Source organism: Arachis stenosperma, chromosome 4, assembly GCF_014773155.1.
Source record: "Arachis stenosperma cultivar V10309 chromosome 4, arast.V10309.gnm1.PFL2, whole genome shotgun sequence".
In the NCBI taxonomy this organism is placed as follows: Eukaryota; Viridiplantae; Streptophyta; class Magnoliopsida; order Fabales; family Fabaceae; genus Arachis; species Arachis stenosperma.
The window spans coordinates 120,824,303-120,847,165 of NC_080380.1; positions in this window are offsets into that span (position 1 = coordinate 120,824,303).

Genomic DNA, 22,863 nt, shown 5'->3' on the forward strand with positions numbered 1-22,863 from the left:
GTAATGCTTTGCTCATGAAGTAGACAGGTCGTTGCCTCTCCCTATCTTCTCCGATGAGGGCTAAGGCTATAGCCTTGTTTGGGATGGCTAGGTATAGCATGAGCTCTTCCTCTTCTTCATGTCGGGTAAGAATAGGTGGTTGGCTCAAGAAGCTTTTGAAGTCTTGAAAAGGTTGTTCACATTCTTGAGCCCATTGGAATTGATGTCCCTTCTTGAGGATTGTAAAAAAAATAGGGATTTCAAGGCTGATCCCGCTAAGAATCTGGACAAGCTTGCGAGTATGCCATTTTTTGTTGGTCCTCCTTTAGATAGGCCAGACTTTTCATCTCCATGATGGCCCTGTATTTGTCCAAGTTGGCTTCAATGCCTCTTTGAGTGAGCATGAATCCCAGGAACCTTTCGGCTTTCACAGCAAAGGTGCAGTTTGTGAGATTTAATCTCTTCTCGTGCTACCTTATCGTGTTAAACACTTCTGCAAGGTCGGGCAACAGATTAGCTTCCTGCTTGGTCTTGACAAGCATGTCATCCATGTAGACCTCCATCTCTTTCCTTAGGTGAGGTGAGAATACTTTGTTTATTAATCGTTGATATGTAGTCCCAGCATTTTTCAATCTAAAGGGCATTACTACGTAGCATTAGTTTGACCTAGGAATGATGAAAGATGTTTTCTCTTGATTTGGCTTGTACATCAGGATTTGATTGTATCATGAGTACACATCCATAAAGGACATGTATTTTTAGCCTGAAGCTAAGTCTAATATAGCATCAATACTGGGTAGAGGGTAAGGATCCTTAGGACAAGCTTTGTTAAGATCATTATACTCGATGCACATCCTCTATTTCTTATTTTGTTTCTTCACGAGTACCACATTAGTGAGCTATAATGGGTATTTTACTTCCCTTATAAACCAAGCTTTTAACAACGCCTGTACTTGTTCTTCTAAGACCTCGACTCTTTCGAGGCTGAGTTTTTGCCACTTTTGTTATACAGGTCGTGAACCCAGGTAAACAGAAATCTTGTGACTCATGAGGCTAGGATGGAATTCGAGCATGTTAGAGGCTTCCTAGGCAAAGATATCAGAATTTTTTTGGAGGAGCTTAATGAGTTCTTGTTTTAGTTGCTCTTCTAGGTTAGCCCCTACATTTGTTATCTTTCTAATCTCGTCCCCAATCTGGACCTCTTTAATCTTTCCTTCAGGTTGGTGTCTCAGTTCCTCCCAAACTCGGACACCTCTGAGTTCTATGGTATTGATTTCTTTCCCTTTGGCACATCTCCGTAGGTTCAAGATTTCGTTGTAACACCTCTTTGCCAGTTTCTGATCTCCCCTTACAGTTGCTATTCGTTCAGGCATAGGAAATTTCATACAGAGATGGAGAGTTGAAACTACTATCGCAATTTAGTTTAATGTTGCCCAACCTATCAAGGCGCTATAGGTAGATGCCATGTCTATCATAATGTAGTCTATGCTTAAGGTTCTTGCTTTTAGGCCCTTACCAAAAGCGGTGTAGAGAGATATGAACTCTAGAGATTAGATAGAAGTATCTCCCAGACCGAAAAAGGTATCTGAGAATGGTCTTAAGTTATTTTCCTATAGGCCCAACTTATCAAAAGCTAGTTTGAACAAGAAGCAGGCCGAGCTCCCTTGATCTATCAAGGTTTTGTGAAAATTTACATTGGCGAGGATCAATGTGACTACCATTGGATCATCATGCCCGGGAATTACTCATCGTGCATCTTCTTTGGTGAAAGTGATTGTAGGTAGGTTGAGTGTTTCGACATCTTTATCGACCTAATATACTTCTTTCAAGTGCCTTTTTCGGAAAGATTTTGTTATCCCCCTCCTACGAACCCTTCGACGATCATGTGGATGTGCCTTTCAGAATTTTTGAAGAGATCGGTCTCGCCTATCCTTGTCTTCATCTCTCTTTCTTTTTCTATGATCGTCTGTCCTCTGAGCTAGGAATCTATTCAGCCAACCTTCTCTGGCTAGTTGTTCAATCGCATTCTTTAAGTTATAGCAGTCATTGGTAGAATGGCCATACATTTTGTATTCACAATATTCTAATTGATTTCCACCTTTCTCGATTTTAATGTGTCTGGGAGGTGGTATCTTCTCAATGTGGCAGGTTTCTCTGTACACGTCAACAAGAGATACTCATACCAAGGTGTGAGAATGGTACCTTCGAGGCCTGTCCAAGCTGTACTCTTATTTTTTTTCCTCTTGTTTTTTTTTAACCGGGGCTTGATATTGGTTGCTTTGTCCTAGGATGGGTTCCCTTAGTCTTGTCGTTTCTTTCATTTTGATATATTTCTCCTCCCGCTCTTGCACCTCATATAAAGATATTGGATGTCTCTTTGATATGAATTGAGAGAATAGGTCTTCAATAAGTCCATTGACTAGCCCCAAAATGACCTCTTCGGTAGGTAGGTTCTAAATCTCCAAACACGCTTTGTTGAATATTTTCATATAGGCTCGCAGAAATTCTCCGACTTCTTGTTTTACTCCCAAAAGACTCGGAGCATGCTTAGTCTTGTACTTTTAGATGGAGAATCGAGTAAGAAAGCTTCTCACCAAGTCGTCAAAGCAGATGACTGACCTTGGTGGTAAGCTGTCAAACCACTTCATCGTTGCCTTAGTTAATGTAGTCGAAAAAGCTTTACAGCAAGTTGCATCCGACGCGTCAGCCAAGTACATGCGACTTTTGAAATTACTCAGATTGTGCCTCAAGTCAGTCGTTCCATCATAGATGTCCTTGTCTAGGTTTTAAAGTGTCTGGGAACTTTAGCCCATATGATTTCTTATGTGAATGAATCTTCGCCTGCTAAAGGCGTTTCTTCTCGATCAGCTCAGGTTCTTCTACCATTAAGGTCGGATTCCAACTTCTCGATTTTTTCTTCCAGTTTTCTTCGTCGTCGTACCTCCCTTCGTAGAGCGCATTTCAATTCACATTGTCGTTCTAACTCGTTCTCAAGCTGCTCTTATCGACTTTGATGTCTGTGAACTAGTCCTATAAGCTCAGTAGGATCTCTTTCTTCTGTTCCTCCCGATTGATGGAATTCTGAGCTTATTCTTCGTCCTCTTTGATTTGCAGGATGCGTAACTCCAGCGACACATTTCCCCTTGTCGGGTTAGAGCGGTATGACAAGTATGCAATCATCATTGTGGTGCTCTTCTTTATAGGCTTCTAAATCAGAAGCCGTGTGTCTGTCTTTTGGAATGTCATCCGCCATCGTACGGTGTTGATTACTAGGTCTTCGACAACGGTGCCAATGTTTCGGGAATACTTGAAACCATGATTTGGGTCTGAACGTGAGGTCCAGGTTCCTTTTGAGGTGGAGTTCGACGTCTTGGTGTAGATGGAGATGGTACCTATAAGAGACTCCGATGCTTAAGTTAACAAGGATTTTAGGTAGGTTTTTAGTATATTGAAATTCGAAGAATATATACATGTGAATGTTAGGGTATTTATAAGTGTAGATGTAGAGTCAATAACTACTTTTTATGTAGTTTCACCTTTAATGATGGGTTGGTTACTCCCTTTCGGTGGGGAGGTTATTGAGATCTCCTTTCTAGATGAGGAAGAGAGATTGTAGGAGTTGGTTACTTAGTTAGATAAGTAGGACTAAGCTCATGTTGCTATGTCCGACTTCTGTGTGATTAAGTAAATAAAAGTATAGAGTTGAACATTATCTGTAGAATGTTGATTGGATTTTATCTCTTTTAGATTTGGCTAAGTCAAAATTTAAACATAAACCATTTTTCGTGACTCAACTAATTTTATTTATTCATAATTAATTGTCAGTGATTTAAAGTTTTATAATTAAAAACGGTATTTTACTCATATGAAATTGCTACCATGTCAGAGTATTATACACTTTCAAAAGTGACATGTTAGGAACTGACATTTAATTGAGTCTCACCCATTATTTCCATTTTCTCCACTCAAATAAACCTCCTAAACCATGATAAGCGAAGAAGCAAGGATATGCTTTTTATTCTTTTTCCTTTTTTTAATTGAGCAATATACTTATTGTTCTTGACTACAGCTCTAAAACCTTGTGCATACAATTATGACTTCTTCTATGTTTTCGAGTAAAATGGTAAGACCAATGTTATTTTAAATTTTCAGATACATCTAATTAATGATATTCATGGCAGTTAGTTATTTTCTGTTGGGATCTGTTATGCACAATTCCTGTTTGGGAATTTTTTTTTGTTAACAGTGTATTGCTCCGTTAGTCTTATCCTATATGTACACATGGAACTCTCTCTTTCCGTATTTTCTCAAATCCCTTTTGTTGATGTTCTATATATTGTTGTCACCAACATACCTTAACATCTTCAATTCATAATTCTCTAGCTAACTTATTCAACTCTTTCCAATATTCAACTTTCAACCATATTGCAAATTGACAACCAGCAAGAAAAGCTAAACACATCAATGAAACAAGATTTGTATAAGTTATAACCTTGCAATTGCAGGTAAGAAGTTACGCAACTGCTTCACAACTCATATCAAATGAATTATTCTTTATATGTGAACTTATTTAGCTCTACCATTAAAAGTAAGTTTCAATTTTGATGATCCCAAAATGTTTGGACTATTAAATGATTTTAATAATAAAATATATTTTTTAAATTTTTTAATAATTATCAAATAATTTTTATTTAATTTTATTTATTAATTAATTCTTTATATTATTTAATTTTATCCTATATTTTATAAATTATTATTTTATTATTTATTATTTATCTTATCTTTAGAATTTTAGTATTAAGTTCTATGAAGATCAATCTCTAAATTAATTTTATTTTGATTTGAAAATTCTAATTTTTTTTCAATCTTAAGATTACTAATTTCATAATTTATCATTAATTTTGTTTATCTCAATTACCAAATTCTATAATTATAGTCGTTCCTACTGTGATTATCAATTTGAAGCAGCGAGGATTATCATTAGGAATTAAAATGTATGTAATCGTTGCAGTTGCAGAAATCGCAATTTACAGAAAATTAATAAATTTTTTCATTGAAATAATCAATTGGTTAGTGAACAGAAATTTTATATTTTACGTTGTTCAAATAATCAATTTTTACATTCATCTAATTGATTGGTTTGTAAAAAATCTTTTTTTCTTTTGAATTGCACATAAAACAAACGATTTGTTTATTCTAAAAATCGATTCATTAGTGAAGAAATGATTTTTTACAACAATCAATTGTTTTATGAGGAAAAGTCAATTTTTGTACAATCGAATTGATTTTATTATCTATCCAATTGATTGGTCATTAAAATATAAGCGCATGAACCACATTTAGGTAAATCTTATAGCCTTGTGACATGGTAATTTGCTCTAACACTTTTACCTGTTTTAAATTAAATAGTTAGATTAAAAAAATATAATATCAAAATATTAAATCAAGGTTAAGTTGCATTAGCCTTCCTAAGAACACGTGCACAATGATTAATTTTGTCATAAAAAATCGATTGGATACGGATAAACATCAATTTTTTTCACTTAACAATCGTTTTGCTTTATTATTAGCACTGTTTTTAAAATTTATTTTAAAAAAATTCAATGATAATAAATCGTTGTGTATGTCTGACAAATCGATTTGTAGACCAAATTATGCAATCCGTACAAAAATTATTGATTATAATATACTTTAATTCTAGGTTGATTTTCAAATAAAAAATATAATTTTAAGATTTGAAATTATGTATCATCTTTAGATCCTAAAGTATTACAATTGATTTTTTTTCTTAATAACTGATTGACCAAATAATAATTGAAAAGGGAGTTTTATGATATGGATGGCATTAAACATCTACATCTCTGGATATTATATGGATGTCTTGTTTGATGAACACGTTTTGGTTTCTATACTTACAAGTTCAGTTGATGAGATGGCATGTCAGGGAGAAACAGTAGTTTTGTAGATGTACTAGACAATGTAGGAAAATTAACAAGTGTAATGAGATACTAATTATTTTTGGTAAGTTAGGGCTATTGGATAAGTTATAGTTTTTTGTGTATGTGGTCATGATTGGGTTTTGGACTTGGATCACCATTTTTTATGCAATTGTGCAGAAACAAGTTTTTTTGTGGATAAAAACAAGTCAAAGATAGCATTAAAAAGGAATGGACTGATGTGTTTTTGGATTTGTTTGGGTAATCTGATTTTTTAATTTTCAGAAAATGTGGCTAAGCTTCTCTAAGTTCTGAAAATCCTTCCGGGTCAGTCTACTGTGGAAGACCGTCCAATTGAAACCCATTAAGAACCGCTGAAGTGAACCGGCCTGTCAGACTGGATTTGAACCCGGTCGGTTTACAGAAGACGACATCATTTCCTTCATTGAATGGGAAAAACGGATTGCACGCGTTATCCCCCCCTTCTCCAACTCCTTCCTGTAGCAAAGAGTAACTTGCCATAGCCTCCACTGAAGAAAGCAAACCCTAGCCTCCACCAATACTTGTTGCCGTCTGTTAGAGCGGGAGACTGCAGCCGCCGTCCCTTGCACTCAGGGAATTCCGTCGTCGTGCTCTCGGCCATATCGCTGGTTCCTCGGCGTTCTGTGCTTGCCTCTCGGATTTTTCTGTGCTAGGCTGCTCGCGCCTACCTTCTCCAGTGAGTGCTGGAGCTCTGCCTACTGGTTGATGCTCGTCGTCTGTGGTTGTATGTTGTCGATTCTGCCTCCCAGTCTCACTTGAGTCTCGTGTCAGTTACTGGCTTCTCGTGGTTCGTCTGTGTTGTCGCCGGCGGGAGAAGGAACTCGTGGGGACTCTTGCTTCGTTGCCTTCTGCGGGGTGGTCTCCGAGTCGCAGTCGATCGTTGGTGAGTCTGATGAGCGGATAATTTATACGCTTTTTGGCATTGTTTTTAGTATGTTTTTAGTATCTTTTAGTTAGTTTTTAGTATATTTTTATTAGTTTTTAGTTAAAATTCACTTTTCTGGACTTTACTATGAGTTTGTGTGTTTTTCTGTGATTTCAGGTATTTTCTGACTGAAATTGAAGGTTCTGAGCAAAAATCTGATCCAGAGACTGAAAAGGACTGCAGATGCTGTTGGATTCTGACCTCCCTGCACTCGAAGTGAATTTTCTGGAGCTACAGAAGCCCAATTGGCGCGCTCTCAACGGCGTTGGAAAGTAGACATCCTGGGCTTTCCAGCAATATATGATAGTCCATACTTTGCCCAATATTTGATGGCCCAAACCGGCGTAGCAATTCGGCCTCAGAAATTCCAGCGTTAAACGCCGGAACTGGCATAAAACTTGGAGTTAAACGCCCAAACTGACATGAAAGCTGGCGTTTAACTCCAGAAAAGGTCTCTACACGAAAATGCTTCATTTCTCAGCCCAAGCACACACCAAGTGGGCCCGGAAGTGGATTTTTCTGTCATTTACTCATTTCTGTAAAACCTTAGGTGACTAGTTTACTATTAATAGGATCTTTTGACATTGTATCCGTACCTTATGACCTCATGACATTTTTACACGTTTCTTTGTGTACATTCCACGGCATGAGTCTCTAAATCCCATGGTTGGGGGTGAGGAGCTCTGCTGTGTCTTGATGGATTAATGCAATTACTACTGTTTCTTATTCAATCATGCTTGCTTCGATTCTAAGATAACACTTGTTCTTAATCCGGATGAATGTGATGATCCGTGACAATCATCATCATTCTCAACTATGAACATGTGCCTGACAACCACCTCTGTTCTATCTTAGATTGAGTAGTTATCTCTTGGATTCTTTAATCGGAATCTTCGTGGTATAAGCTAGAACTGATGGCGGCATTCAAGAGAATCCGGAAGGTCTAAACCTTGTCTGTGGTATTCTGAGTAGGATTCAATGACTGAATGACTGTGACGTGCTTCAAACTCCTGAGGGCGAGGCGTTAGTGACAGACGCAAAAGAATCACTGGATTCTATTCCGGCCTGATTGAGAACCGACAGATGGATAGCCGTGCCGTGACAGGGTGCGTTGAACATTTCCAATGATTCATAAAAAAAATTCTAAGTTTGGTGTCCTCTTTGCGTTTTTCCTTTAAAATTTTCGAAAATTTGGTGTTTGATTTTCTAAAAATTTTAAGTTTGGTGTCTTTTCGTGTTTTTCTCTTTCCTCTTTTTAAAAATCAAATCTTTTTCATAAAAATTTTTCAATCATATCTTTTTAATTGCTGTTTTCAAAATCTTTTTTTTACTAATTGATTCAGTTCTCAATTTGCCTTGATCTCATTTTCCTTTTTGATTTTCGAATTTTTTATTTTATTTTTCTTTTTGTTTTATTTTATTTTATTTTAATTTTTTCGGTTATTTCAAAAAAAAAATAAAAATAAACAAAATTCATCTCTTTGCAATCATTATCATTTCCCTTTTGTCCATTATGGACTTAAGTGGAATTAATCAGTCCAAGAGGACTCTGGGGTCATATGCTAACCCCATTACAGCTGCATATGGGAGTAGCATCTGTACACCTCCCATCAAAGCAAGCAGCTTTGAGCTAAACCCTCAACTCATTATCATAGTGCAGCAAAATTGCCAGTATTCCAGTCTTCCACAGGAAGAACCTACTGAGTTTCTGGCACAATTTTTACAAATTGCTGACACAGTATATGATAAAGAGGTAGATCAGGATGTCTACAGACTATTACTGTTTCCATTTGCTGTAAAAGATCAAGCTAAAAGGTGGTTAAATAACCAACCTACAGCAAGCATAAAGACATGGAAACAGCTGTCAGACAAATTCCTGAATCATTTTTACCCTCTAAAGAGGATGACACAGCTAAGGCTAGACATCCAAGGCTTTAAACAAGAGGATAATGAATCCCTTTACAATGCCTGGGAGAGGTATAGAGGTATGCTAAGGAAATGTCCCTCTGAAATGTTTTCAGAGTGGGTACAGTTAGACATTTTCTACTATGGGCTTACAGAAAAAGCTCAGATGTCTTTAAACCACTCAGCTGGTGGATCTATACACATGAGGAAGACAATTGAAGAAGCTCAAGAGCTTATAGACACTGTTGCTAGAAACCAACATTTATATTCTAGCAATGAGTTCGTTCCAAAGGAGGAAGTCATGACAGTAGTCACTGACTCTAATCCTCAAGAACAGATAATTGAGCTTAATCAACAATTGCTCCTGATGACAGAACAGTTGGCAGAATTTAAAGAGATGCTCCATGAAACTAAAGTTGCTAATAAGAGCATAGAACTACAGTTGAATCAAGCAAAACAGCAAATATCTAAACAGATAACAGAGGAGTGTCAAGCAGTTCAATTGAGGAGTGGAAAGACCTTGAATAACACTGCTCAAAAGAGTAAAATGCCAAACAAGGAACAATTGACAGAGGACAAACAAACTACTGTTCAAAATCCCTCTGAGGACAGTAAGAGCCCAGAGAGGAATGTCATTGGCGTTCAAACGCCAGAAAGGGAAGGAAAGCTGGCGTTAAACGCCCATTCCTTGCCCAGTTCTGGCGTTCAAACGCCAGAAAAGGGAGAGAAGTTGGCGTTAAACGCCCAATTTTCACCCAATCCTGGCGTTCAAACGCCAAGGGAATATCAGACACCTGAGAGTGCTGACAGTAATCCCTCTAAAAAGGCTTCTTCAACCACTTCTGTAAGGAATAAACCTGCAGCATCTAAGGTTGAAGAATATCAAGCCAAGATGCCTTATCCTCAGAAACTCCGCAAAGCGGAACAGGATAAGCAATTTGCCCGCTTTGCAGACTATTTAAGAACTCTTGAAATAAAGATTCCGTTTGCAGAGGCACTTGAGCAAATACCTTCTTATGCTAAGTTCATGAAGGAAATCCTAAGTCATAAGAAGGATTGGAGAGAAACTGAAAAAGTGTTTCTCACTGAAGAATGCAGTGCAGTCATTCTAAAAAGCTTACCAGAAAAGCTTCAAGATCCTGGAAGCTTTCTGATACCATGCACATTAGAAGGCACTTGCACCAAGACAGCTTTATGTGATCTTGGGGCAAGCATCAATCTAATACCTGCATCCACTATCAGAAAGCTTGGGTTGACTGGAGAAGTCAAACCAACCAGGATATGCCTCCAACTTGCTGATGGCTCCATTAAACACCCATCAGGCATAATAGAGGACATGATTGTCAAGGTTGGGCCATTTGCCTTTCCAACTGACTTTGTAGTGCTGGAAATGGAGGAGCACAAGAGTGCAACTCTCATTCTAGGAAGACCTTTCCTAGCAACTGGACGAACTCTCATTGATGTACAAAAGGGGGAAGTAACCTTGAGAGTCAATGAGGATGAGTTCAAGTTGAATGCTGTAAAAGCTATGCAGCATCCAGACACACCAAATGACTGCATGAGCGCTGACATTATTGACTCTCTGGTAGAAGAGATCAATATGGCTGAAAGCCTAGAATCCGAGCTTGAGGACATCTTCAAAGATGCTCAACCTGATCAAGAAGAACCAGAGGAGGCAAAGGAATTTTCGAAAATTCCTCAGGAGGAAGATAAGCCTCCTAAGCCTGAACTCAAACCACTACCATCATCCCTGAAATACGCATTTCTGGGAGAGGGTGACACTTTTTCAGTGATTATAAGCTCTGCTTTAAATCCACAGGAAGAGGAAGCACTGATTAAAGTGCTAAGGACACACAAGACAGCTCTTGGGTGGTCCATAAGTGATCTCAAGGGCATTAGCCCAGCTAGATGCATGCACAAAATCCTGTTGGAGGATAATGCCAAACCAGTGGTTCAACCACAGAGGAGGCTAAATCCAGCCATGAAGGAGGTGGTGCAGAAAGAGGTCACTAAATTACTGGAGGCTGGGATTATTTATCCTATTTCTGATAGCCCCTGGGTGAGCCCTGTCCAAGTTGTTCCCAAAAAGGGAGGCATGACAGTGGTTCATAATGAAAAAAATAAACTGGTTCCTACAAGGACAGTCACAGGGTGGCGCATGTGTATTGACTACAGAAGGCTCAATACAGCCACCAGAAAGGATCATTTTCCTTTACCATTCATAGACCAAATGCTAGAAAGACTAGCTGGCCATGATTATTACTGTTTTTTGGATGGCTATTCAGGCTACAACCAAATTGCAGTAGATCCTCAGGACCAAGAGAAAACAGCATTTACTTGCCCTTCTGGCGTGTTTGCCTATAGAAGGATGCCTTTTGGTCTGTGCAATGCACCTGCAACCTTTCAGAGGTGCATGCTCTCTATCTTCTCAGATATGGTAGAGAAATTTCTGGAAGTCTTCATGGATGACTTTTCAGTATATGGAGACTCATTTAGCTCCTGTCTTAATCACCTAGCACTTGTCTTGAAAAGGTGCCAAGAGACTAACCTGGTTTTAAACTGGGAGAAATGTCATTTTATGGTGACTGAAGGAATTGTCCTTGGGCACAAAATTTCAAGCAGGGGAATAGAGGTGGATAAGGCAAAGGTAGAGGTAATTGAAAAATTACCACCACCTGCCAATGTTAAGGCAATCAGAAGCTTTCTGGGGCATGCAGGATTCTATAGAAGGTTTATCAAGGATTTTTCGAAAATTGCAAAACCTTTAAGTAACCTGCTAGCTGCTGACACGCCATTTGTGTTTGACACACAGTGTCTGCAGGCATTTGAGACCCTGAAAGCTAAGCTGGTCACAGCACCAGTCATCTCTGCACCAGATTGGGCATTACCATTTGAATTGATGTGTGATGCCAGTGATCATGCCATTGGTGCAGTGTTGGGACAGAGGCATAACAAACTTCTGCATGTCATTTATTATGCTAGCTGTGTTCTAAATGATGCACAGAAGAATTACACAACAACAGAAAAAGAATTACTTGCAGTGGTCTATGCCATTGACAAGTTTAGATCCTACCTAGTGGGATCAAAGGTGATTGTGTACACTGACCATGCTGCTCTTAAATACTTACTCACAAAGCAGGATTCAAAACCCAGGCTTATAAGATGGGTGTTGCTTCTGCAAGAGTTTGATATAGAAATAAGAGACAGAAAAGGGATAGAGAACCAAGTAGCTGATCATCTGTCCCGAATAGAACCAGTAGCTGGGGCGTCCCTCCCTTCTACTGAGATCTCTGAGACTTTCCCAGATGAGCAACTCTTTGCCATTCAGGAAGCTCCATGGTTTGCAGATATTGCAAACTATAAAGCTGTGAGGTTCATACCTAAGGAGTACAGCAGAGTGCAAAGAAAGAAATTAATTTCAGATGCCAAGTACTACCTCTGGGATGAACCATATCTCTTTAAGAGATGTGCTGACGGAGTGATCCGCAGATGTGTACCCAGAGAAGAAGCACGAAGGATCCTATGGCACTGCCATGGATCACAGTATGGAGGACATTTTGGAAGTGAGCGAACAGCCACTAAAGTTCTCCAGTGCGGCTTCTACTGGCCTACTCTCTATAAAGATTCCCGAGAGTTTATGCGTAACTGTGACAGTTGCCAAAGAGCTGGTAACCTGCCTCATGGATACGCCATGCCTCAACAAGGGATATTAGAGATAGAATTGTTTGATGTATGGGGAATTGATTTCATGGGACCATTCCCACCATCATACTCAAACACTTACATTCTGGTGGCAGTGGACTATGTATCTAAGTGGGTAGAAGCAATTGCTACACCCACTAATGATACCAAGACCGTGCTCAAATTTCTCCAGAAACACATTTTCAGCAGATTTGGTGTTCCCAGAGTACTAATCAGTGATGGGGGCTCTCATTTCTGCAACAAACAGCTATACTCTGCTATGGTTAGATATGGAATTAGCCATAAAGTGGCAACTGCATATCATCCACAGACAAATGGGCAAGCTGAAGTCTCTAACAGAGAGCTAAAAAGAATCCTAGAACGGACTGTGATAGCTCGAAGAAAGGATTGGGCAAAGAGCTTGGATGATGCTCTGTGGGCATACAGAACAGCATTCAAGACTCCTATAGGAACCTCTCCATACCAATTGGTGTATGGGAAGGCCTGTCATTTGCCTGTGGAACTGGAACACAAAGCCTACTGGGCAACCAGGTTCCTAAACATGGATGCATAGTTAGCTGGCGAAAAAAGATTGCTCCAGCTAAATGAGTTAGAGGAGTTCAGACTCAATGCCTTTGAAAATGCAAAAATTTATAAGGAAAAGGCAAAGAAATGGCATGACAAGAAGTTGTCAACCAGAGTCTTTGAGCAGGACAAAAAGTTCTGCTCTTCAACTCTAGGCTCAAACTGTTTCCAGGAAAACTCAAATCCCGGTGGAGGGGTCCGTATGTGATTACAGGAGTTTCACCATATGGATATGTTGAGCTTCAGGATACTGATTCTGACAAAAGGTTCATTGTTAATGGACAGAGAATCAAGCATTATCTTGAAGGAAATTTTGAGCAGGAATGCTCAAAACTGAGACTTGAGTAATTCTCAGTGAAAGTCCAGCTAAAGACAGTAAAGAAGCGCTTGCTGGGAGGCAACCCAGTCATTAGAAGGTTGTATGAATTGTTCTTACAGAGGCAAGTATCAAAAATGAAGGAATTCACAGAGTTACAGAAGGATTCAGCTCAAAAAGCAGAGAAAATGAGCTTACTGGCGAAAAAACGCCAGTAAGGGGATTTTGGGCGTTAAACGCCAGAATGGGTACCATTCTGGGCGTTTAACGCCAGGAATGGTGCCATTTTGGGCGTTTAACGCCCAAAATGGCACCATTCCGGGCGTTTAACGCCAGGTGTGCAGCATCCTGGGCGTTTTGGAAAAATGCCCAGTGACAAAGGATTTCTAGCGTTTAACGCCAGCCAGGGCACCTGGCTGGGCGTTAAACGCCCAAAAGGGGCATCAAATGGGCGTTAAACGCCAGAATGGGTGCCATTCTGGGCGTTTAACGCCAGCAAGGTGGGGGGACCACAATTTTGTTTTCAAATCAAATTTTTTCAAACTTTCCTTTTCTTACCCATACTTTTCTACAAAATCACACTTCAATCATTCATCATTCACTTTCATATCTTCAAAAATCAAAACCATTTTTCAAATTTATTTCAAATCAATTACAAACATTGTTCAAAAATTTCACCCTTTTCTCAATTTCTTTTCATATCTTCTCAAATCTCCTTTCAAATTTCTCCTTTTTTCGAAAACTCCCCTCCCCACCTTATAAATACACGTTTGTTCCCCCTCTTTCCACCACACCATTCGAATTTCCTCTTCCTCCCCCTCTCTTCTCTCTTTTCTTTTGCTTGAGGACAAGCAAACCTCTAAGTTTGGTGTGCTTTTCCGTGATCACTAAGCCAAGATTCATCAATATCATGGCTCCTAAGGGAAAACAAACCAATTTAAGAGGCAAGAAAGAGAATAATCCAAAGAATCTTTGGAATCAAGAGAAGTTCTTAACCAAAGAATATGAAGACCATTATCACAAAATAATGGGTCTGAGGTCAGTGATCCCGGAAGTTAAATTTGATCTGAAAGAAGATGAATATCCGGGGATCCAAGAGCAAATTCGAAACAGAGGATGGGAAGTTCTAACCAATCCTGAGACAAAGGTTGGAAGGAACAAAGGTTGTACGCTTTTTGGCATTGTTTTTAGTATGTTTTTAGTATCTTTTAGTTAGTTTTTAGTATATTTTTATTAGTTTTTAATTAAAATTCACTTTTATGGACTTTACTATGAGTTTGTGTGTTTTTCTATGATTTCAGGTATTTTCTGACTGAAATTGAAGGTTCTGAGCAGAAATCTGATCCAGAGACCAAAAAGGACTGCAGATGCTGTTGGATTCTGACCTCCCTGCACTCGAAGTGGATTTTCTGGAGCTACAGAAGCCCAATTGGCGCGCTCTCAACGGCATTGGAAAGTAGACATCCTGGGATTTCCAGCAATATATAATAGTCCATACTTTGCCCAAGATTTGATGGTCCAAACCGGCGCTCAAAGTCACCTACAGAAATTCCAGCGTTAAACGCCGGAACTGGCATAAAACTTGGAGTTAAACGCCCAAACTGGCATGAAAGCTGGCGTTTAACTCCAGAAAAGGTCTCTACACGAAAATGCTTCATTGCTCAGCCCAAGCACACACCAAGTGGGCCCGGAAGTGGATTTTTCTGTAATTTACTCATTTCTGTAAACCTTAGGATACTAGTTTACTATTAATAGGATCTTTTGACATTGTATCCGGACCTTATGACCTCATAACATTTCTTACACGTTTCTTTCCACAGTATGAGCCTCTAAACCCCATGGTTGGGGGTGAGGAGCTCTGCTGTGTCTTGATGGATTAATGCAATTACTACTGTTTCTTATTCAATCATGCTTGCTTCCATTCTAAGATATCACTTGCTCTTAACCCGGATGAATGTGATGATCCGTGACACTCATCATATTCTCAACTATGAACGTGTGACTGACAACCACCTCCGTTCTATCTTAGATTAAGTAGATATCTCTTGGGTTCTTTAATCGGAATCTTCGTGGTATAAGCTAGAACTGATGGCGGCATTCAAGAGAATCCGGAAGGTCTAAACCTTGTCTGTGGTATTCTGAGTAGGATTCAATGACTGGATGACTGTGACGTGCTTCAAACTCCTGAAGGCGGGGCGTTAGTGACAGACGCAAAAGAATCACTGGATTCTATTCCGGCCTGATTGAGAACCGACAGATGATTAGCCTATGCTGTGACAGAGCATCAGGGACGTATTTTCACTGAGAGGATGGGAGGTAGCCACTGACAACGGTGAAACCCTACATACAGCTTGCCATGGAAGGAGCCTTGCGTGTTTGGTGAAGAAGACAGTAGGAAAGCAGAGATTCGGAAGATGGAGCATCTCCAAAGCCTCAGCCTATTCTCCACTACTGCAATACAAGTAACCATTTCATGTTCTTTTGCTTTTTACAATCAATCCTGATAATTTCTGATATCCTGACTAAGATTTACAAGATAACCATAGCTTGCTTCAAGCCGACAATCTCCGTGGGATCGACCCTTGCTCACGCAAGGTATTACTTGGACGACCCAGTGCACTTGCTGGTTAGTTGTGCGGGATTGCAAAAGTGTTATTGCAATTTCGTGCACCAGCAAGCAACAATTTAAGTTTGGTGTTGTGATGAGCGGATAATTTGTACGCTTTTTGGCATTGTTTTTAGTATGTTTTAGTTAGTTTTATTATATTTTTATTAGTTTTTAGTTAAAATTCACTTTTCTGGACTTTACTATGAGTTTGTGTATTTTTCTGTGATTTGAGGTATTTTCTGGCTGAAATTGAGGGACCTGAGCAAAAATCTGATTCAGAGGCTGAAAAGGACTGCAGATGCTGTTGGATTCTGACCTCCCTACACTCGAAGTGGATTTTCTGAAGCTACAGAAGCCCAATTGGCGCGATCTCAATTGCGTTGGAAAGTAGACATCCTGGGTTCCAGCAATGTATAATAGTCCATACTTTGCCCAAGATTTGATGGCCCAAACTGGCATTCCAAATCAGCTCAAAACTTCCCGGCGTTAAACGCCGGAACTGGCACAAGAATGGGAGTTAAACGCCCAAAATGGCACAAAAGCTGGCGTTTAACTCCAAGAAAAGTCTCTACACATGAAAGCTTCAATGCTCAGCCCAAGCACACACCAAGTGGGCCCGAAAGTGGATTTTTATGTCATTTACTCATTTCTGTAAACCCTAGGCTACTAGTTCTCTACAAATAGGACCTTTTGCTATTGTATTTTCATCTTTCAATCTTAGGATCTTTGGATCATGTTTTTATGATTGAACCCTCTTTGGGAGGCTGGCCTCACGGCCATGCCTAGACCTTGTTCTTATGTATTTTCAACGGTGGAGTTTCTACACACCATAGATTAAGGTGTGGAGCTCTGCTGTACCTCGAGTATTAATGCAATTACTATTGTTCTTCTATTCAATTCATCCTATTCTTATTCTAAGATATTCATTTGCACCCAAGAACATGATAAATGTGATGATTATGTGACGCTCATCATCATTCTCACTTATGAACGAGTGCCTGACAACCACCTCCGTTCTACAAGCAAACAAGGCTTGAATGTATATCTCTTGGATCCCTTAATCGGAATCTTCGTGGTATAAGCTAGAATTGATGGCGGCATTCAAGAGAATCCGGAAGGTCTAAACCTTGTCTGTGGTATTCTGAGTATGATTCAATGATTGAATGACTGTGACGAGCTTCAAACTCCTAAAGGCTGGGCATTAGTGACAGATGCAAAAGAATCACTGGATTCTATTCCATCCTGATTGAGAACTGACAGATGATTAGCCGTGCTGTGACAGAGCGCGTTGAACATTTTCACTGAGAGGACGGGACTGTAGCCACTGACAATGGTGATGCCCAACATACAGCTTGCCATAGAAAGGAGTAAGAAGGATTGGATGAAGACAGTAGGAAAGCAGAGAGACGGAAGGGACAAAGCATCTCCATACGCTTATCTGAAATTCTCACCAATGAATTACATAAGTATCTCTATCCTTATTTTATACTTTATTCATATATCATCCATAACCATTTGAATCTGCCTGACTGAGATTTACAAGGTGACCATAACTTGCTTCATACCAACAATCTCCGTGGGATCGACCCTTACTCGCGTAAGGTTTATTACTTGGACGACCTGGTGCACGAAATTGCAATAACACTTTTGCAACTCCGCACAACTAACCAGCAAGTGCACTGGGTCGTCCAAGTAATACCTTGCGTGAGCAAGGGTCGATCCCACGGAGATTGACGGCTTGAAGCAAGCTATGGTTATCTTGTAAATCTTAGTCAGGAGATCAGAAATTATCAGGATTGATTGTGAAAAGCAAAAGAACATGAAATGGTTACTTGTTTTGCAGTAATGGAGAATAGGTTGGGGTTTTGGAGATGCTCCATCTTCCGAATCTCTGCTTTCCTACTGTCTTCTTCATCAAACACGCAAGTCTCCTTCCATGGCAAGCTCATGTAGGGTTTCACCGTTGTCAATGGCTACCTCCCATCCTCGCAGTGAAAGCTAATGCACGTACTCTGTCACAGTACTGCCAATCACCGGTTTGGTTCCCTCCCCTACCGGAATAGAATCCCTCTTTTGCGTCTGTCACTAACGCCCAGTAGGTTACAGGTTTGAAGCACATCACAGTCATTCAATCATTGAATCCTACTCAGAATACCACAGACAAGGTTTAGACCTTCCGGATTCTCTTGAATGCTGCCATCAGGTTCTGCCTATACCACGAAGATTCCGATTAAAGAACCCAAGAGATAACTACTCAATCTAAGATAGAACAGAGGTGGTTGTCAGGCACGTGTTCATAGTTGAGAATGATGATGATTGTCACGGATCATCACATTCATCCGGATTAAGAACAAGTGTTATCTTAGAATCGAAGCAAGCATGATTGAATAAGAAACAGTAGTAATTGCATTAATTCATCAAGACACAGCAGAGCTCCTCACCCCCAACCATGGGGTTTAGAGGCTCATACTGTGGAAAGAAACGTGTACAAAATGTTATGGGGTCATAAGGTACGGATACAATGTCAAAAGGTCCTATAAATAGTAAACTAGTGTCCTAAGGTTTACAGAAATGAGTAAATGACAGAAAATCCACTTCCGGGCCCACTTGGTGTGCTTGGGTTGAGCAATGAAGGAATTTCGTGTAGAGACCTTTTCTGGAGTTAAACGCCAGCTTTCATGCCAGTTTGGGCGTTTAACTCCAAATTTTATTCCAGTTCCGGCGTTTAACGCTGGAATTTCTGTAGGTGACTTTGAGCGCCGGTTTGGGCCATCAAATCTTGGGCAAAGTATGGACTATTATATATTGCTGGAAAGCCCAGGATGTCTACTTTCCAATTCCGTTGAGAGCGCGCCAATTGGGCTTCTGTAGCTCCAGAAAATCTACTTCGAGTGCAGGGAGGTCAGAATCCAACAGCATCTGCAGTCCTTTTCAGTCTCTGGATCAGATTTTTGCTCAGGACCCTCAATTTCAGTCAGAAAATACCTGAAATCACAGAAAAACACACAAACTCATAGTAAAGTCCAGAAAAGTTAATTTTAATTAAAAACTAATAAAAATATACTAAAAACTAACTAAAAGATACTAAAAACATACTAAAAACAATGCCAAAAAGCATACAAATTATCCGCTCATCACAACACCAAACTTAAATTGTTGCTTGTCCCCAAGCAACTGAAAATCAAAGTGGGATAAAAAGAAGAGAATATACTATAGACTCCAAAATATCAAAGAAACATAGCTCCAATTAGATGAGCGGGACTAGTAGCTTTTTGCCTCCGAACAGTTTTGGCATCTCACTCTATCCTTTGAAGTTCAGAATGATTGGCATCTATAAGAACTCAGAACTCAGATATTGTTATTGATTCTCCTAGTTAGGTATATTGATTCTTGAACATAGCTAGTGTATGAGTCTTGGCTGTGGCCCAAAGCACTCTGTCTTCCAGTATTACCACCGGATACATACATGCCACAGACACATAATTGGGTGAACCTTCTTAGATTGTGACTCAGCTTTGCTAAAGTCCCCAATTAGAGGTGTCCAGGGTTCTTAAGCACACTCTTGTTGCCTTGGGTCACAACTTTATTTCCTTCTCTCTCTCCTTTTTTTCTTTTCTTTTTCTTTTTCTTCCCTTTTTTTTCGAATTTTTTTTTTCACTGCTTTTCTTGCTTCAAGAATCAATTTGATGATTTTTCAGATCCTCAATAACACTTCTCTTTCTCCTCATTCTTTCAAGAGCCAACAATTTTAACATTCTTAAAACAACAAATTCAAAAGACATATGCACTGTTCAAGCATTCATTCAGAAAACAAAAAGTATTGTCACCACATCAAACTAATTCAACTAGTTTCAGAGATAAATTTCGAAATCCTGTACTTCTTGTTCTTTTGTGATTAAAGCATTTTTCTTTTAAGAGAGGTGATGGATTCATAGGACATTCATAGCTTTAAGGCATAAACTTAAATTTTGTTAATTATGAACTAAGAACAAGACTCAAATATAGATATAAGATAAAATTAAAAATAGAAAAACAAGAACAAAAACGAAAAAAAAATAGGCTCCTAATGATAGAGGTGTTCACAGAGTTAGGACTCAACAACCTTGATTTTGAGAAGTGGATGCTCCCTCAGCTTGAGAGGAGAGCTTTTGGCGTTTCATCTCTTGAATTTCACGCCCTTGCTTCTCTTGCTCCTTCCATTGTCTTCTTGGTGATTGGATGTTCTATGGGTATGAGTTCATCTTCTTCTATCTTCACCCCAGCCTCTTTACAGAGCAAGGAGATCAAGCTTGGGTAAGCCAATTTGGTTACAGTGGAATTCCTATTTGCAATTGTGTAGATCTCACAGGCAATCATATGATGCACCTCCACCTCTTTTCCAAGCATAATGCAATGAATCATCACTGCTCTATTGATGGTGACCTCAGAACGGTTGCTAGTGGGCAATATGGAACGCCCAATAAAGTCTAGCCAACCTCTTGCAATTGGTTTGAGGTCTTGAGTTGGTTTGGGACACCCTTAGAATTGGTTATCCACTTAGTTCCAGGGAGGCATATGTCCTCTAGAACTTGATCCAACCCCTTATCTACTCTCACCATCCTCCTATTAAAGGAATCAGGATCATCTTGCAGTTGAGGTAACTTGAAGATTTCTCTTATTTTGTCCAGATGGAAGTATATAACTTTCCCTCTGACCATGGTTCTATAGGTATGGTAAGCAGTTCCAGTCATTCTCTGCTTATCTGTTAGCCACAGATTTGAGTAGAATTCCTGAACCATGTTCCTTCCAACCTTTGTTTCAGGATTGGTTAGAACTTTCCAACCTCTGTTTCGAATTTGCTCTTGGATCCCCGAATATTCATCTTCTTTCAGATCAAATTTAACTTCCGGGATCACTGACCTCAGACCCATTATTTTATGATAATGGTCTTCATGTTCTTTGGTTAAGAACTTCTCTTCATTCCAAAGATTCTTTGGATTATTCTCTTTCTTGCCTCTTAAATTGGTTTGTTTTCCCTTAGGAGCCATGATATTGATGAATCTTGGCTTAGTGATCACGGAAAAGCACACCAAACTTAGAGGTTTACTTGTCCTCAAGCAAAAGAGAAGAGAGAAGAGAGGGGGAGGAAGAGAAAATTCGAATGGTGTGGTTGGAAGAGGGGAACAAACGTGTATTTATAAGGTGGAGAGGGGAGTTTTCGAAAAAAAGAGGAATTTGAAAGGAGATTTGAGAAGATATGAGAAGAAATTGAGAAAAGGGTGAAATTTTTGAACAATGTTTGTAATTGATTTGAAATAAATTTGAAAAAAAAGGTTTTGATTTTTGAAGATTTGAAAGTGAATGATGAATGATTGAAGTGTGATTTTGTAGAAAAGTATGGGTGAGAAAAGGAAAGTTTGAAAAAATCTGATTTGAAAACAAAATTGTGGTCCCCCCACCAAGCTGGCGTTAAACGCCCAGAATGGCACCCATTCTGGCGTTTAACGCCCATTTGTTGCCCCATTTGGGCGTTTAACGCCCAGCCAGGTACCCTGGCTGGCGTTAAACGCCAGAAATTCTTCCTCACTGGGCGTTTTTTCAAAACGCCCAGGATGCTGCACACCTGGCATTAAACGCCCAGAATGGTGCCCATTCTGGCGTTTACGCCCAAAATGGCACCATTCCTGGCGTTAACGCCCAGAATGGTACCCATTCTGGCGTTTAACGCCCAAAATGCCCCTTACTGGCGTTTTTTCGCCAGTAAGCTCATTTTCTCTGCTTTTTGAGCTGAATCCTTCTGTAACTCTGTGAATTCCTTCATTTTTGATACTTGCCTCTGTAAGAACTAATCATACAACCTTCTAATGACTGGGTTGCCTCCCAGCAAGCGCTTCTTTACTGTCTTTAGCTGGACTTTCACTGAGACTCACTCAAGCCTCAGTGTTGAGCATTCCTGCTCAAAATTTCCTTCAAGATAGTGCTTGATTCTCTGTCCATTAACAATGAACTTCTTGTCAGAATCAATATCCTGAAGCTCAACATATCCATATGGTGATACTCCTGTAATCACATACGGACCCCTCCACCGGGATTTGAGTTTTCCTGGAAACAGTTTGAGCCTGGAGTTGAAGAGCAGAACTTTTTGTCCTGGCTCAAAGACTCTGGTTGACAATCTCTTGTCATGCCACTTCTTTGCCTTTTCCTTATAAATTTTTGCATTTTCAAAGGCATTGAGTCTGAACTCCTCTAGCTCATTTAGCTGGAGCAGTCTTTTCTCACCAGCTAACTGTGCATCCATGTTTAGGAATCTGGTTGCCCAGTAGGCTTTGTGTTCCAGTTCCACAGGCAAATGACAGGCCTTCCCATACACCAGTTGGTATGGAGAGGTGCCTATAGGAGTCTTGAATGCTGTTCTGTATGCCCACAGAGCATCATCCAAGCTCTTTGCCCAATCCTTTCTTCGGGCTATCACAGTCCGTTCTAGGATTCTTTTTAGCTCTCTGTTAGAGACTTCAGCTTGCCCATTTGTCTGTGGATGATACGGAGTTGCCACTTTATGGCTGATTCCATATCTAACCATAGCAGAGTATAGCTGTTTATTGCAGAAATGAGTGCCCCCATCACTGATTAGCACTCTGGGGACGCCAAACCTGCTGAAAATGTTTTTCTGGAGGAATTTCAGCACGGTCTTGGTATCATTAGTGGGTGTAGCAATTGCTTCTACCCACTTAGATACATAGTCCACTGCCACCAGAATGTAAGTGTTTGAGTATGATGGTGGGAATGGTCCCATGAAATCAATTCCCCATACATCAAACAATTCTATCTCTAATATTCCTTGTTGAGGCATGGCATATCCGTGAGGCAGGTTACCAGCTCTTTGGCAACTGTCACAGTTACGCACAAA